Source organism: Molossus molossus, unplaced genomic scaffold, assembly GCF_014108415.1.
Source record: "Molossus molossus isolate mMolMol1 unplaced genomic scaffold, mMolMol1.p scaffold_m16_p_1, whole genome shotgun sequence".
NCBI classification, from domain to species: Eukaryota; Metazoa; Chordata; class Mammalia; order Chiroptera; family Molossidae; genus Molossus; species Molossus molossus.
Genome location: NW_023425344.1, coordinates 138,985,792 through 139,000,921, shown reverse-complemented (window position 1 = coordinate 139,000,921; position 15,130 = coordinate 138,985,792). Strand labels below are relative to the sequence as shown.

The following is a 15,130-nucleotide window of genomic DNA, read 5'->3' as shown; positions in this document are numbered from 1 at the left end:
TTGGGTATGAGTTATGGATGAATGGATCCACATATTAGTGAATGATGTTTATTGATAGGGTCGTATAATCAAGTGCTTCTGTAAACCTCAGCCTGTTCTTTCCGATGTGGGAGTCTTTCACATGTCTGTGAACACCCCATGCTCTGATCTGCTGGTTTTGCAGTGGAAATGTCTGTGGGTAATCATCCACCACCAGGTGTGTACACATTCTTGAAGCGGTTTTCTGGTATCACCTTTAATAATTGTAAGGTCACTCTGGCAATATGTACTGTCACCAGAGTTGATGAGTGTCCTTTTCTTCATAACTAGTTCACAGACCAGAGAATTCTCCACTCAGCTTGTTTAATGTGCAAAAAAATCTCTGCAAGTGTATGCAGTATAGTGCTCTCCTCCGACGTTTCTTGTCTAGTTTACTCTCATTTGTCTCTGTCACAGGTAGGCTCATAAGACAAGGAGACCTAATTCAAGGAGAGAGGTTAGTCTCTTCCATCTGAGCAAGGCAAGCACCCAAATGCTTAAACAGAAACAACAGACCAAGAGTAATTCAGAAAACAGCACCAACTATAAAGAGAAAAAACATTTTTTTGAAGTGAGATTCTTCCTAAAGGTGTTTCTGCTACTGTACTTGGCATCTTGTATATGAAAATATTACTTGGGCTATTTCAGTTTTAGTCTCCATACTTATGTGACATAAGCCATCTGTTTTAACATTTTATGAGATATCATTCTTTGCTGCTTTTTGCAGATGAATCTTTCAAACAGCAGTTCATGAAACTTGATCCTTTCTTACTTATTGCGTTACCTTTATCCTTGTTAAAATCTCCTGGGTATCCCAGAGTTAAATCTACATTCCATTCTTGACTGTGTACTAGAGATGAAACAAGGAAGAGTTAAATAAGAGGGAGACCGTGTGGTTGTAACAGATTTTGGCTAAAGATCAATTAGTCTATTCCGATTTGACTTTTTTGTTTTGTTTAAACCCTGAACTTGGAATTTTAAAAAGCTAGAAGAACATACTAGGGAGGAGACATAATAATGTGCTACAAGTTCTTAAAGTCGCTGATTGATTTGTCCTTTAAACTGTGTGTATCCAAACCCTCCGACCTTCTTAAGCTTGCACGACGTTCACTGGCATTGCTCTGTGATGTGACATTGAAGTAATTTGCTTTTGCTCAATTTTTATGTCTATATTATTAACTCCGTGGGCTAGAATGCTAATAACTTTAAATAGCCCATTGGTTGTCATAGTAACTGATATTAAAGTTAAACATAAGCCTGTCTCTTGGTTTCGCATTTAAATCACTTCTGACATTTACATTCTTTAGGGACTCTGGGGACTGACCACAGAACTTTGTACAAAACGGGCCTTGAAAAGTTGGTTCCAATGAGGAGGTGATTCAGTGGCATTTATTTTCAGCCCCCAATTGATGATTTGTTCAGGCTCAGTCCATTTTTATAAATGGACTGTGTTCAGAGAACCCCAAGAAGGATGCTCATCTAAATTGGGGTTATACAGACAAAGTTTTACTTTTTTTAATATAGCATATATTTTATTAGTTTAAACTGATGCATTCTCATATTACAAAGGCAATTTAGTACAAGAATCTTTCTTTTGATATTTGAATTATCTGGACTCATTGTACACCCAAAGAAACCTGTACATCAAAAAAATCCTCTTTCAGAAAGCTAAAAAGACAACTTAAACAATAAAAAATGTTCCTTTCTTACAGGTGGACATTAAAGTGAACCTAATTTGTGTTTTTTTTTTTGAGCCTCCAAAGACAAAAGCAGCTGAAAACCTAATCAAAGTGAATATAAAATGTGTTCACTAGACTACTGGTCTCCGGCGCCATTTTCTGTTTTTTGCTGTTTTGATGCAAATTCTTATTTGTTTCCTGCTCTTCTTACCGGTCCGAATGCACCATCTTCATCATGTTCATCACTATCACGTTAGTTTTCTCACCCTGAAACTACTTTTCCTTTAGCAGGCCCAGTTTGGGCAGCTTGATTTTCCTTACCTTCTCCTTGAAATCTGCGACCTGTTAACTTCCATTTGTTTAGGGAATTTTGTTGATCTTCTATGATTTTTTTCAATGCATCTTTTTCCACACCTCTACCTCGTACTTCCCATGTCACTTCTGTGTTCCTTAATTGTAGTTTACCCTGGTTTGCATCTTTGGTATCCAGCACTTACCTAGTCTTTTCTTTAAATAGAATTATTCCCTTTTGCTCCTCTGGCAAAGTCCACCCATTTTATTTCACCATGATTTGAGAAAAGTACATGCAGGTCTGATCATCTAGGTCCCCCAAATTTCAGCAAACAGCCAATCTTTTCTTCTAGAGATTTCATTTTAGCATTTATGCTCGTTTTTTTCTTCTTCTTGCTTGTATTTAGCTTGTAACTTAACTTTAATTTTAGTTTGCTTTCTTTCTTAATTTTTTTTTGGCAAAGTAATTTTCCTTGGAAAGTATTAGGAGATCTATGTCTTTGGTCCAGGGTCTTTTCAAACATTTTAGCAGATTCAGTGCTATCAAACATGCAAATATTGATTGATGCCTTCAATGGTTTGTGCAATGTTCTCCTTGACTGAATATTGAGTACTTGACCATTATGGTCTAATCATTCTTTCATGTCATCAAGGGTTGCATTAGTAGGGAAACCTTTAATATAAGCAAATCTGTGTTTTACATCCTTTTTATACTCATCAGTCACCTCAGGACTGGGTTTGTTTGAAGCTCTTCTGATTTTCCTTTGATCTTCGCTTATTCCCATGAGTTCTGCCTTTGATTTGCTCAGTGCTTCCACTATTACACTCAAATCTGTTGTTAAATGGTTTGTATTGAATTTCATCATTGTTTCCAAAGGTGACCGCCTTCATCCATTTTGATTTGGTCCTTTAAAAATTTGTGCTGTGGCAAATTGAAGTCACCAAAATAACTCTTAATTCAATGACAGATTTCGACCTCCCGAGCAGATATGTTTTCATCACCATTGTTAGCCATGAGGCTATCTTTTACATTTTTTTTTCTTTATGGATTTTAGAGAGAGAGGAAGGGAGAGAGAAAGAGATAGAAACATCCATGAGAGAGATCAATTTGCTGCCTCCTGCATGCCCCCCACTAGGGATTTGGCCCATAACCTGGGCATGTGTCCTGACTGGGAATCGAACCAGTGACCTCTTGGCGCATGGGTTGACGCTCAACCACTGAGCCACATCAGCCGGGCAATGTGGCTGTCTTTAAGATGTCTGTCCCCCAGAGCCGGCCACAGGTTCACTAAGTGACTGCAGCATTTCTTCTTTCCTGTGCCCCCGGCTGGCCTGACCAAGTTTTACTTTTTTCAAATGTATTTATTCACTGCAGGTATTTTCTATGCTGTTTTTCTCTTTTATTTATCTTTGTGGTGATTTCTATGTTTCTAAACTGTTTTGATAATTGCATTCTGAGTATTGAGAAGAAAGAAGGCACACTCAAGGAAGCTTTTTAAATGAGTCCTGGATACAGCGTATGCTCTGTGTCTTGGGTAATTTCTGCTCCTGCTGTCTAGAGGCTCAGGAAAGATTTCACTGTCTGCTTGGACCTGACCGTCCTCTTGCACATCTCGTGTGTCACTCCTTCCCCAGACATATGTGCACTGCATTGAGCACACAGAATTTAATTATAGTTCTATGCAATCTGTGAGAGAAAGCTGACTATCTATATAAAAATTAAATTTTCCCTCATCTTTGATATTAATTCATGTTGCATTTATTTGAATCACTCATTGCTCTCATCAGGACTTTTTAATCTTTCTCTCCAAGTCATTCAGCTCTCCACATAGAGTGATATTTGGGGCATGGTATTCTTTCCCCCACTAAATTACCTTTTTCTACATAACAAGTTGAGGCTGAAAGAATTTTCTCCTTTTATCTCTGGAGATGCAGAGTTATTTTCTGTCGAGGCGCCCATCCCCACCTTCCAGAAGAAAGAGCACTCTATTATCAGCAGCAGCTTATCTGTTGAATATGTATGAAGTGTCCTAGATGTTAGACAGTCTTGTCAGTCTCTTATATAATAATTCAGTGGTGACACTGAGTCATCTCCCTTCCCCCATATTTCTTGAACTAGACCCTTTTCTGTAGTGAATATGCAGTACCCTGCTCAGCTCCCGGGTCCTTCTGTACTCTCAGATCCCGTGGTTGTCGGCACTCACTCTCCTGTGTTCCTATGACAAGCCCTCATTTTCTAAAGCCATTTTTCTTCTCAAAGTTTCTACTTTATGTATATATGTAAGCCTTTCATTCAGTAGCAACATTTATCATACTCTTAAACATTACCAATGGATTATTCATTATGTGATATGTCCAGTTGTGTTACAAGGGAAGAGGGCTCCATGTTCAACCATCACTTGGAAAGCCTGAATTTAAACAAAGCAAACAGATTTCTTCAGCAAAGAACAATTAATATTATAAATTTCTTATGAAGAGAAAGAAAACAGCATTTGAAAAACATGTGAACCTTATTAAACACGTTAGGGCCCTCATTTATGATACCCTCCCCCCCATTTTTTTAAGGGACAACCTTCAAACAAGGGCCTTTATAGAGAGAGAGAGTGTTAAGGGAATCAACCTTAATATTTTCACTTTAGGTGTATATTTTCCTAAAATTGATATGCTTGAGAAAGGGTGGGTGGGATTTTAATTCTTTTCCCCTACCCATGATAATCATTCTTACTCTTTTATACAAAACAAAATAAACAAACAAAAAATGCCATGTTTTAATTTTTGTTTTTAATTTTTTTTTTAATTTTTTTGTTTTTAATTTTTTTCTTTATGTTTAGAGAAAAAGGAAGGAAGAGAGAGAGAGATGGAAACATCGATGAGAGAACATCAATTGGCCACCTCCTGCAGGCCCCCCACTGGGGATTTAGCCCACAACCTGGCTCTGGGCCATGATGGGGAATCAAACCATGATCTCTTGGGGCATGGGTCAACACTCAACCACTGAGCCACACTAGCTGGACTTTTATTGTTTTTAATTGGTGCATTACCTCAAGGTGAAAGAACTAAAAAAATGTGACATATTTATATTGTTTATATCAATAATGTACTAATATACTTTTAGTGATGACTTAAAGAGTAACTTCAATCTCAACCTCAAATATACTCATATTCCCCCCAAAGGTAATGTAAAATATTAATAAATGATTACCTCAAGATAAAATTCTGTGGACAAAAGTGGAATAAAACATGATTCAAGGAGAAAATGAAATGATGTAAAATTTCTGACTATTAAAGAACACGTTTTTATATTTTTAATAGATTATATTGAATATCGAACGTTGCATATTTCATGGATCCATTTTTAAATGTCACACCTTTTAATAAGCAAAAATATGTTCAAAACTTTTTCCATTCATTTAGAAGGATAGGTCTTGTTAAATGCACAATATCCAAGATGTTATTATTAAACGCAGTTATGAAGAGGGAATTATGCTACCATAAATGCTCACTTTTAGTTGTGGGCGAATTTATTTAACATGAGTCAGAATTAGCTTTGGAAGATTTTAACTTTGGAGGAAGGCCTGACATCCTTGCTTTCTTTTCCTCTTCTTTTTTTATTTTAAACAATTTGAAGTTAAGGTATAATTCACATATCATAAAACTGACCCTTTTATTTTATTTTTATTTAATTAATTTATTTTTGTTGCAGATGTTTCTTCTTTTCTCCCCATTGACACTCTCCTTTCATTCCTGCCCCCACCCCCCAGCATTGTTGTGTTTGTCCATTGGTTATACTTATATGCATATACGTTCTTTGGCTTTCTCCCACCCACCCCCCCATCCCCACTGAAGTTTGTCAGTCTGAACCCTACTTCTATGTCTCTAAGTCTATTTAGTTTATCACCTAATTTTGTTTATTATATTCTACAAATAAGTGAGGTCATGTGATACTTGTCTTTCTCTGACTGGCTTATTTCCCTTAACATAATACTGTCCAGGTCTCTCCAAGCTGTTGCAAAGGGTAAGAAATCCTTCTTTCTTTTTCTTTTAATTTTATTTTTCTTTATTGCTTTTAGAGAAAAGAAGGGAGAGAGAGAGAGAGAGACAGAGAGAGAGGGAGAGAAACATTGATGAGAGAGAACACTGATTGGCTGCCTCCTGCATGCCCCCCACTGGGGATCGGCCCCACAACGTGGGCATGTACTTTGACCAGAAATCGAACCGGTGACCTCTTGGTGCATAGGTCAATGCTCAACCACTGAACCACACTGGCCGGGAAAGATCCTTCTTTCTTACAGCTGCATAGTAGTCTATTGGGTATAGGTACCACAGTGTTTTTATCCAGTTCATAGCAGCGCTATTTACGATTGCTAAGATCTGGAAAATTGACCTTTTTAACATGTGCAATTTTGGCATCTTTACCATCCATGGATATATTTAAAAGAATGGTCTAACCATGCTATTTTCTAATCTCAATATTTACAATGCTTCATTGCAATGAAGCTTATGAGAATAATGATATATGTTAACCTAAAAACAAATGAAGGTTACCTGGCTTTTCAAAAGTCTAATAGGAGGTATGTGGACAATAAATGTTCAAAGACCACAGTTCTACTCAGCACCCTTGGGAAAGCATTGATCTGCTATGACTGCAGGTTCTTCTTCTGGTTCCCAGTTTTCCATGTTCTTCCCCTTTCTCAGGCTCTGTGGCTGTTTCTTACTGAAGCTGTTGAAGAACTAAAAGGGATTAACTGTGCAGTTAGTGTAGATAACTGGTAATCACTTGGGGTTCAACTATTACAAAATTACAAAATTTTAATGAGCAACTCTGTGTACCAGGCACAATCCTATGGACTGGGCAAACCAGCAGTGAATGAAATGACAAAAAATTCCTATTCTCATGGACATTCTAAAAAGGGGAAACCGACAATGGACAAATGCATAAATAAAATATGAGTAGCAGATGGGGAGAGCTGAAAGATACCTCCAAGAAAATTTACGATTTTAATTACATGTTTTGGGAAACTTTCAGTGAAAAGCTGATATTTGAGTAAATACTTGAAGGAGGTATAGGAGTGTAGCCAAACATTTTTGGAAGAGGAAACAGCAATGACAAGATCCCTGAGATTAAATCACACCAGTTATTAATGAGGAAAAGGTAAGTGTGGCTGAACTGGTGTGAACTTTTAAGAGTGTGAGAGATGAGATCTCAGAGAACTGATAGGAATGCAAGTGATATAGCTGCTAGGGAAAAGAGTATGAAGATTCCTCAAAAAATTAAAATTATTTTGTATATATCCAAAATAATGTAAAGCAAGATCTCAAAGAGATATTTGCACACCCATGTTCATAGCAGCATTATTTACAATAGCCAAGACGTGAAAGAACCCAAGTGTCCATAAACAGATGAATGGATAAACAAAGTGTGGTACATATGTTCACTGAAATATTATTTAGTCCTAAAAGAAGGAAAGAAAGCTTGGCACATGCTACAACATGGATGAAATTTAAGGATATTATGCTAAGTGAAATAAGCTAGTCACACAACGATGAATACTGTACAATTGCACTTCTATGAGTTATCAAAAGTAATCAAATTCATAGAAAAAGAAAATTGAGTGGTGATTGTCAGGGACTAGGAAGAAATAGAAATGGGGAGTTGTTGTTTACTTGGTATGGATTTTAGTTTTGCAGTTTGCAAATGTTCTGGAGATCTGTTGCATAATAATGTGAATATGCTTCACACCACTGAACTGCGCAATTAAAAATGGTTAAGATGGTTTTAAAAAATGTCACAGAAAATACAATTGCAAGTTTTTCTTTATTGCGATTTTGCACTTACCTTGTCCTTATCTCAACACCTTTGCTAAATTCTTCCAATTTCTAGTAGCAGTTGTCCCACGGTATAATAATAGTTGTATCTTCACATGTTTATCTTTCCCATGAGAAGGTATGTTCCTTGAAGGCGGAACTGGAGTCATGTTCTCCCTTGCAGTTCTATAGCTTGTTAATGAAAGAACCATAACACATGCTTAACACATCTTGTTCACTAAATGAATGAATAAAGAATAAAAACATTGACCATTTGCTATATCATGCATTATTTTCAACACAACTTAAATACATATATATATGTGTGTGTGTGTGTGTGTGTGTGTGTGTGTGTGTGTGTGTGTATGTGTGTGTATGAGAGATTCAAATAAGGAACAAGACACAACACAACACAGTCAAACCACTTGGAAGTACACAGATACCATATTTCTTAGACGTAGGGCTCTTCTGTGCCAATATGAGGTTTCATCCATTAATTGTTTTGTAAATAGATGAGATTTAGCTTTAATATTCATGAAAATTACTCACAGGTGGCTGAGCTTGAAAAGCAAGTTATTTTCTCAATTTCATAAAGTAAAGCTGCCAAGGAAGTATTGACTGAGATATTGACCATCTGTTAGATTTTTCCTATTTTAGGCATTTCTGTTTTTCAGAAGATATCCTGTTAGAAGTGTTTCCTTGCAAAATTAAAATATGTACGATATCACACATAAATGTTATTTTCTTCCTTTATTGAGACATAGCTCTTATCTCATCCTTCTCCATACACTTTTGCTGATTCTTCCTGTATTCTAACACACAGAGGTGTTTATCATTTGATACTCATTGACCTTGTATTTGGGTTGTCATTTCCAAACTGTACTCCTGTTAACAGTGACATTTTACCACTAGAATGGAATAATGATATTATGTCTCAGTTGGCAGGAAAAACACAGTTGTTAACAAATTAAATTTTCTTTTCATTTTTGAAAGAAAGAAGCAATATGACTTTATTGAAATGTTTTAGTACAGTGTTGGAAGATCTTAAAATCTTACATTCCAAGCCTATATAAGCACTGGAAATGATACATTCCTGAATCCAGTTGACATCTTATCTAACAAAGGACAGTTATCATATGAATATCTGTGAGTTGATTAATATAAGTTAAGTGGGAGGCTGAGTGATTTTGGTGTGTTCACATTTCTCTGGCTCCCCCTTTTGGCTGGATATACACCAAGTCGGCCAGATTAATTTTTTTTTCATTCTACGTATTTCATCCATAATTTTAATCCTTTAGTGCTATCACTAGCTCACTAGGTTATGAAAGAATAAATAGCTAACTCATATTCATAGAAATGTACATAATTGTGATTAAATATTTTTATTATTTTTTGAGACAGGACCTGCATTGTATATTATCATTGTATTTTATGATGCTGAAATAAATCACAACTCTATTCCATCCTGAAAGTGGCCTGCCTTAATAAATTTGAAAGTGAAATGTGTTATTTTTAATATCTTTTTTTTCCTTTATTGATTTTAGAGAGAGAGAGAAATGTCGATGAGAGAGAATATCAATTGGCCACCTCCTGCATGCCCCCCACTGGGGATTTGGGCCACAGCTTGGGCATGTGCCCTGACTGGGAATTGAACTGGTGACCTCTTGGTGCATGGGTCGATGGTCAACCACTGAACCACACCGGCCGGACAAGAATATCTTATTTTTAATAATGTTTCTATACTTCATGAGATTCTCCTATTTAGACTTCTAAATGTTCTAACATTTATCTTTATTTTTCATCAAATTACGCTTTTCTCCTCTTTCTCTTTATGTGTAAAAGGATCTGATAGTGTAAGGCATGACACTACCTCCCCATTTTACAAATCTGCATGGAGAAGGCGGCCGTGTGGGGCCTGGTGGTGGAGTGGTAGGAACGAGATGTGTGCCAGGGGAAGAGCAGTGGCAGAGCTGAGGCAGGGCTGCGGGCACAATAGCCACGACCCTTATTTCTAATAGCTCTTCCCTCCCAACCACCATGAAATAAAATAACAATATTAATAATGATGAAATCAATAATAATGACTACAGGGAGCAGCACCCTGATCTATGAGTCAGGTACTATTATTTTCTCTATTTTCTAAGTGGAACTAACTTCAAAAGAAGTTAAAATACTTGTTTAAGGCACTCTACTAATGAACGAAGGTAGATAAAAATTGAACTCAGGTAGTCTTTTTTTTGTCTTGATTTTTTTTTGGCCTAATGTTCTTTTTTTTTTTACTTTGTTTTATTTTTTAATTTATCTTTATTGTTGAAAGTGTTACAAATGTCCCTCCCCTTTTCCCTCCTTCCTGCTTCTGCCCCGCCCCCCCACCTTCTCCACACTAGTGTCTGTGTCCATTGGTTATGCATATATGCATATAAGTTCTTTGGTTTATCTCTTCCCACCCCCTCCCCCCTTCTCTCTTAGGTTTGTCAGGCTAATAACCAATTTGTATTTCTTAATCCTTTCACTTTTTTTTGCCCATCTCCCCAAACCCCCTCATATCTGGCAACCAAAAGTTCTCTGTATCTGTGTGTCTGTTTCTGTTCTGCTAGTTCATTTGGTTTTTAGATCCAGTTGTTGATAGATATATATTTATTGCCATTTTATTGCCCATATTTTTGCTCTTCTTCCTCTTCAAGAAGACCCTTCAACATTTCATATAATACTGGACTTTACAGGACACCTACTGCAATAGGCCACCCTACAAAGCCTAGGAGACATAGCAACCCTACCTAATAGAAACAAACACCATGATGGGGATACAAAGGAACATGCCCTAAATGAAAGAACAAAACAAAACTCCAGGAAAAGAACTAAATGAAATGGAGATAAGCAACCTAACAGATACAGAGTTATAAGGTTGCTCAAGGAACTTATTGAGAACCTCAAGAGCATTAAAAAAGCAGTCAGAAATAAACTATGTGCTGACTGGAAATAAAGAATACTTTGCAGGGAAATAATAATACAGTACGTGAAGCTGAGAATCAAACCATTGATTTGGAATATAAGGAAGAAAAAAATACCCAATAAGAGGAGCAAAAAAAAGAAAGAAAGAAAGAAGTGAGGAGAGAGTAAGGAGCCTTTGGGACAACATCAAGCATACAAACATTCGCATCATGTGAGTACCTGAAGGAGAAGAGAGAGAGCAAGAAATTTAAAACCTATTTGAAAAAATAAAGGTGAAAAGCTTCCCTAACTTAGTGAAGGAAACAGACATACACGTCCAGGAAGCACAGAGAGTCCCAAACAAGATGAACCCAAAGAGGCCCACACCAAGACACATGATAATTAAAATGCAAAAGGTTAAAACAAAGAGAGAATCTTAAAAGCACCAAGAGAAAGGCAGTTAGTTACATACAAGGGAGCTTCCATAAGACTGTCAACTGATTTCTCAACAGAAACTTTGTAGACGAGTAGGGATTGGCAATAAATATTCAAAGTGATAAAAAACAAGGACCTACAACCAAGATTACTCTATCCTGCAAAGCTATCATTTAGAATCGATGGACATATAAAGAGCTTCCTGGACAAGAAAAAACAAAAGGAGTTCATCACCACCAACCAGTATTATATGAAATGTTGAAGGGTTTTTTTTTTCTTTTTCTTTTTAAATAAGTATATGTTGTCTTGTCTTTGTGATATTGTTTTATTTCCAAACATATTCAAAGTTGTTTCTATGCAAGTGTGGAAGTCTTAATGGTTCACGGGGAACTGAAAGATCTTGGTGCAATTTGTGTGGAAACAATAAACAAGTGATGTTCACTTGTGGTAGCCATACTTTTACTGACAGAAAATAATCATGACTTGCATGATAATTTCTTCATTTTTAGTATAGCAATGCCCAAGATATAGTATATATAATGTAGGGCTACTGGGTCATAATAGACAAGGCCCAATATTCCTTTCATTCATATAATAAACATTATTTAGTAACTACAATGTAATGGGACTTGTCTAACCTCTGGAAATGCAATAGTGCCTAAGAGAGAAGCTTACATTGGAGTGGATGAATATTTAAACAATGAATATTTAACAAATAAAATAAATGATGGTAAGTGCAATAAAGTAAAAAAGTAGGGCAAGAAGTTAGAGACTGCAGAGGGGATGAGATTGACAAAGAAAGTTTGCAGAGATAATGATACCTTGCTGAGATCTAAATAATGAGAAACTAATGAGCCGTGTGAAGATCTTGGTGTAGAGTATACGAGGAAAGAGGTTGGAGGGAAACTTTCTAGGTAGATGAAATAGTAAATGGAAAGGCCCTGAAGCAGGGACCAGCATGAGGAATTCTAAGAACAGAAAAGCAAATATATATGAAAAAGAAAAAAAAAAAAAAAAAGGTGCTATAGGCATTTTAAAGCTCAGTGAATGGTAGGAGTGATGGGAAGACTTTCAAGCAAAATTATAATTAATATATTTTGATCTGTGTTTAACATTTTTTCTTGTAAGAAGAATGGACCACAGGTAGGAGAAATAATTAAAGCAAAGCAACATGTTAAGAGGCAATTGCTACATTTCAGGTGAGATGATAATAGTAGCCTAGGTTGGGAAGATATCAACCGAGATGATGCAAAATGGTTAGATTGGGATAGGTTTTGGAAGTTGAATAAACAAAATTGCTGAGAGATTCAGAGAAGGATCAAATATAATTCCTATAATTTTGTAATTTACTGGATGTTTGGGTTATTAAAATGGTAAGCAAGACTGGGAACACTATGGAAGATTCTTAGTTTTCATCCCAGCTTTTACCACTTAGTTTATTCTTGATTTTGAAAATGTCACTTAATTTTCTTTCTATTTGTTTCCTCAGATGCAAAGTGAGGGGACTAATAGTACAAATAATTTTAATAGTGATGAAATGAGCTATTTATATGTGAAAATATTTAACACAGTTTATAGAGTATATATGTTCTCAATAAATTTTTAATTTACATAAAACATTGTATTCTTTCATACAGTGAATCCTGCTGTACATCATACAACAAATGTTAAAAATGTTATTATTATTTATATTATCATTGTCATTTCTTATATTGAATGATAAACTGCATAATAGGAAGTCAATAAGCATTATAATTGACATTAATCAACATTATTAATCAAAAATAAATTGAAGAAAATAATAAATATAATACAAATTTTTTAAAGTTATAAGATGAAGGAAATGATTCATTTTCTATAAATTCTTTTGGATCTAGAGCTCAGTCAGAAAATTTGTAATTATATCCAACTAACGACAATCAGAAAATTCTCCTTGAAGACATTACACACACACACACACACACACACACACATATTAATCCCAGTGTTCTTGCATGCATTTCTATAAGTGATTCTCAAAATAATTTATAAAAATTTATATCATTGGAGTAGAATTATGTGGATTTAATCCCTTGTTTATTTGGGACTTAAAGCAAATTCAGAACTTTTTAAAGGTGAATCTTGACCATACCGGTGGATGCTCTTTACTTTTTGGTTGGAGGTGGTTTTCTCTCTTGAGCCATGAATTTTGTGCTCCATAATTTCCCTTAAAGAATGTCAATCTGTTGGCTCATGTTAAAATCCTATATGTTAAAGGATATATGTTAAAGCGTATAGGACCATATTCAGTTTGAAACATTAAATAGGTGTATGTTGAGCCTTTGGCGGGAAAAAAAATTGAGCTCACCACCTCTTGCCTCTGCCCAGTACAATATTTATTAAATGTTGAATGAGAAAACTATTTTAAGGCAGTTTTTGAGGACTTATTTATGTCTTCAGTCAATACATTTGTTCTCTCAAAAAGTATATATTAAACAGATATTATATAGAGACTCTGCACTGAATGTTGGGAATATGGTAGAAATTATGTTGGCATGACCCTGACATTCCAGAAGCTTAGAGTCAGTCAAGGAATGTAAGAGTCAGGCCACTGTTTGGAGGTGTTCCTCCATGGGTCTCTTGTGTTTCTACATGTCTTAAAAGAAGAGAACTTACTCCATTTTCTTCCAAATAATTTTTACAAAGGAGTTTATATAGCAAATAGCCTTGAAAAATAAAAAATAGTGTCTCTGTCTGGAACAACAGTCAGGCATACTTACTGTCCAGTACAAAAAATCTGGGTTCCTTGGGACAGGAAAACTATCCAGATCAGGGAGCTTCTCCCCCAAATCCTCTGTGACTTAATGTCCATCATTTGGTTGAAACCTGGGAGAAGTGTGATGTTTCTGCGTCAAAATTTTTATGTGTGTCCTGTCCACAAAACAAGTGCTGGGAGAAACATCCTCCCCATTGAACTCCTGACAGACAGGCTGCAGAATCACTGGATAAACCAGTGGGTAGCCCCACTGTGCAGCGGGATAGCAGATGGCCTCTGTTTGCTACTAGTCACAGCAATCACATTCAGATGGTGAGGACAGAGGCCTAAGCTTTCTTCCTTTTTTTTTTTTTTTTAGTTTTGCTTAAGCTTTTGAGTTTAACTTAAAATTTTTACTAGATCAGTTTTTATTTTTATCTTTTAATTTATTAAATTTATTGGGGGTGACATTTGTTAATAATATTATATAGGTTATAGGCTTACAATTCTTTAATACATCATCTGTATATTGTATCATGTTCACCACCCAAAGTCAAGTCTCCTTCCATAACCATTTCTTACCCCTTTACCTTCTTCTACCTCACCCCACCTCCTTTTCTCTCTGGTAAACAGCTGTTGTCTGAGTCTATAAAGGGATTAAGAAAAACAAAACAAAAGCTCATAAGACCTTATCTTTCAATTGGAGGGGGGTGGGGAGGAGCAAGTAATTTATAACTATGTTTTAAACTTGCCACAATGTATATTAAGTCTTATTTTTTTTTACAGTCTACAGATATTTGGATAGAGGAGTGCATTAGTTTATTAAGTGGTGGATAAGTAGGTTAATAAATAATAAAACTGAAAAATACACTGCCATGCAGAGTTCACCAGTGGTAGGCCTGTTCCCTGAACACATTATCTGTTGCAGATATTGAATATTCTGCTCCCTAAAAGCCCAGAGGGTTGTTCTGGCTTCAGCAATGAAGCGTTCCCATGTAAGGGTCCAGACCATGGGTGCAGTCTTTCCTATAGTCTAATGGTAGAAATGCACTGACTCAGTGTCTAATCTAATGTAAAGTATTGTGACATGTCAGATATGGCAAGGACTGAGACGCTCCCTTTCTGCCCCAGAATTTTACTTCAAAACTGTGTATCTCTGACACACCTTCCTGAGACTATTCAAGGCATTTCTGGGGCCCTCTGGATACACCATCCTAACTGAGTGTCCTCTTGTAGC

General features: G+C 36.0%; 1 protein-coding gene and 1 pseudogene across 2 annotated transcripts in view; one reads left to right on the top strand and one right to left on the bottom strand.

The window, feature by feature from the left end:
* The window catches only part of MDGA2 (MAM domain containing glycosylphosphatidylinositol anchor 2), a 925,908-nt gene that overhangs the window by 422,785 nt on the left and 487,993 nt on the right, over positions 1-15,130 (top strand). The gene's annotated exons all lie outside the window — the stretch shown is intronic.
* Positions 1,834-3,003, bottom strand: LOC118634579 (annotated as a pseudogene).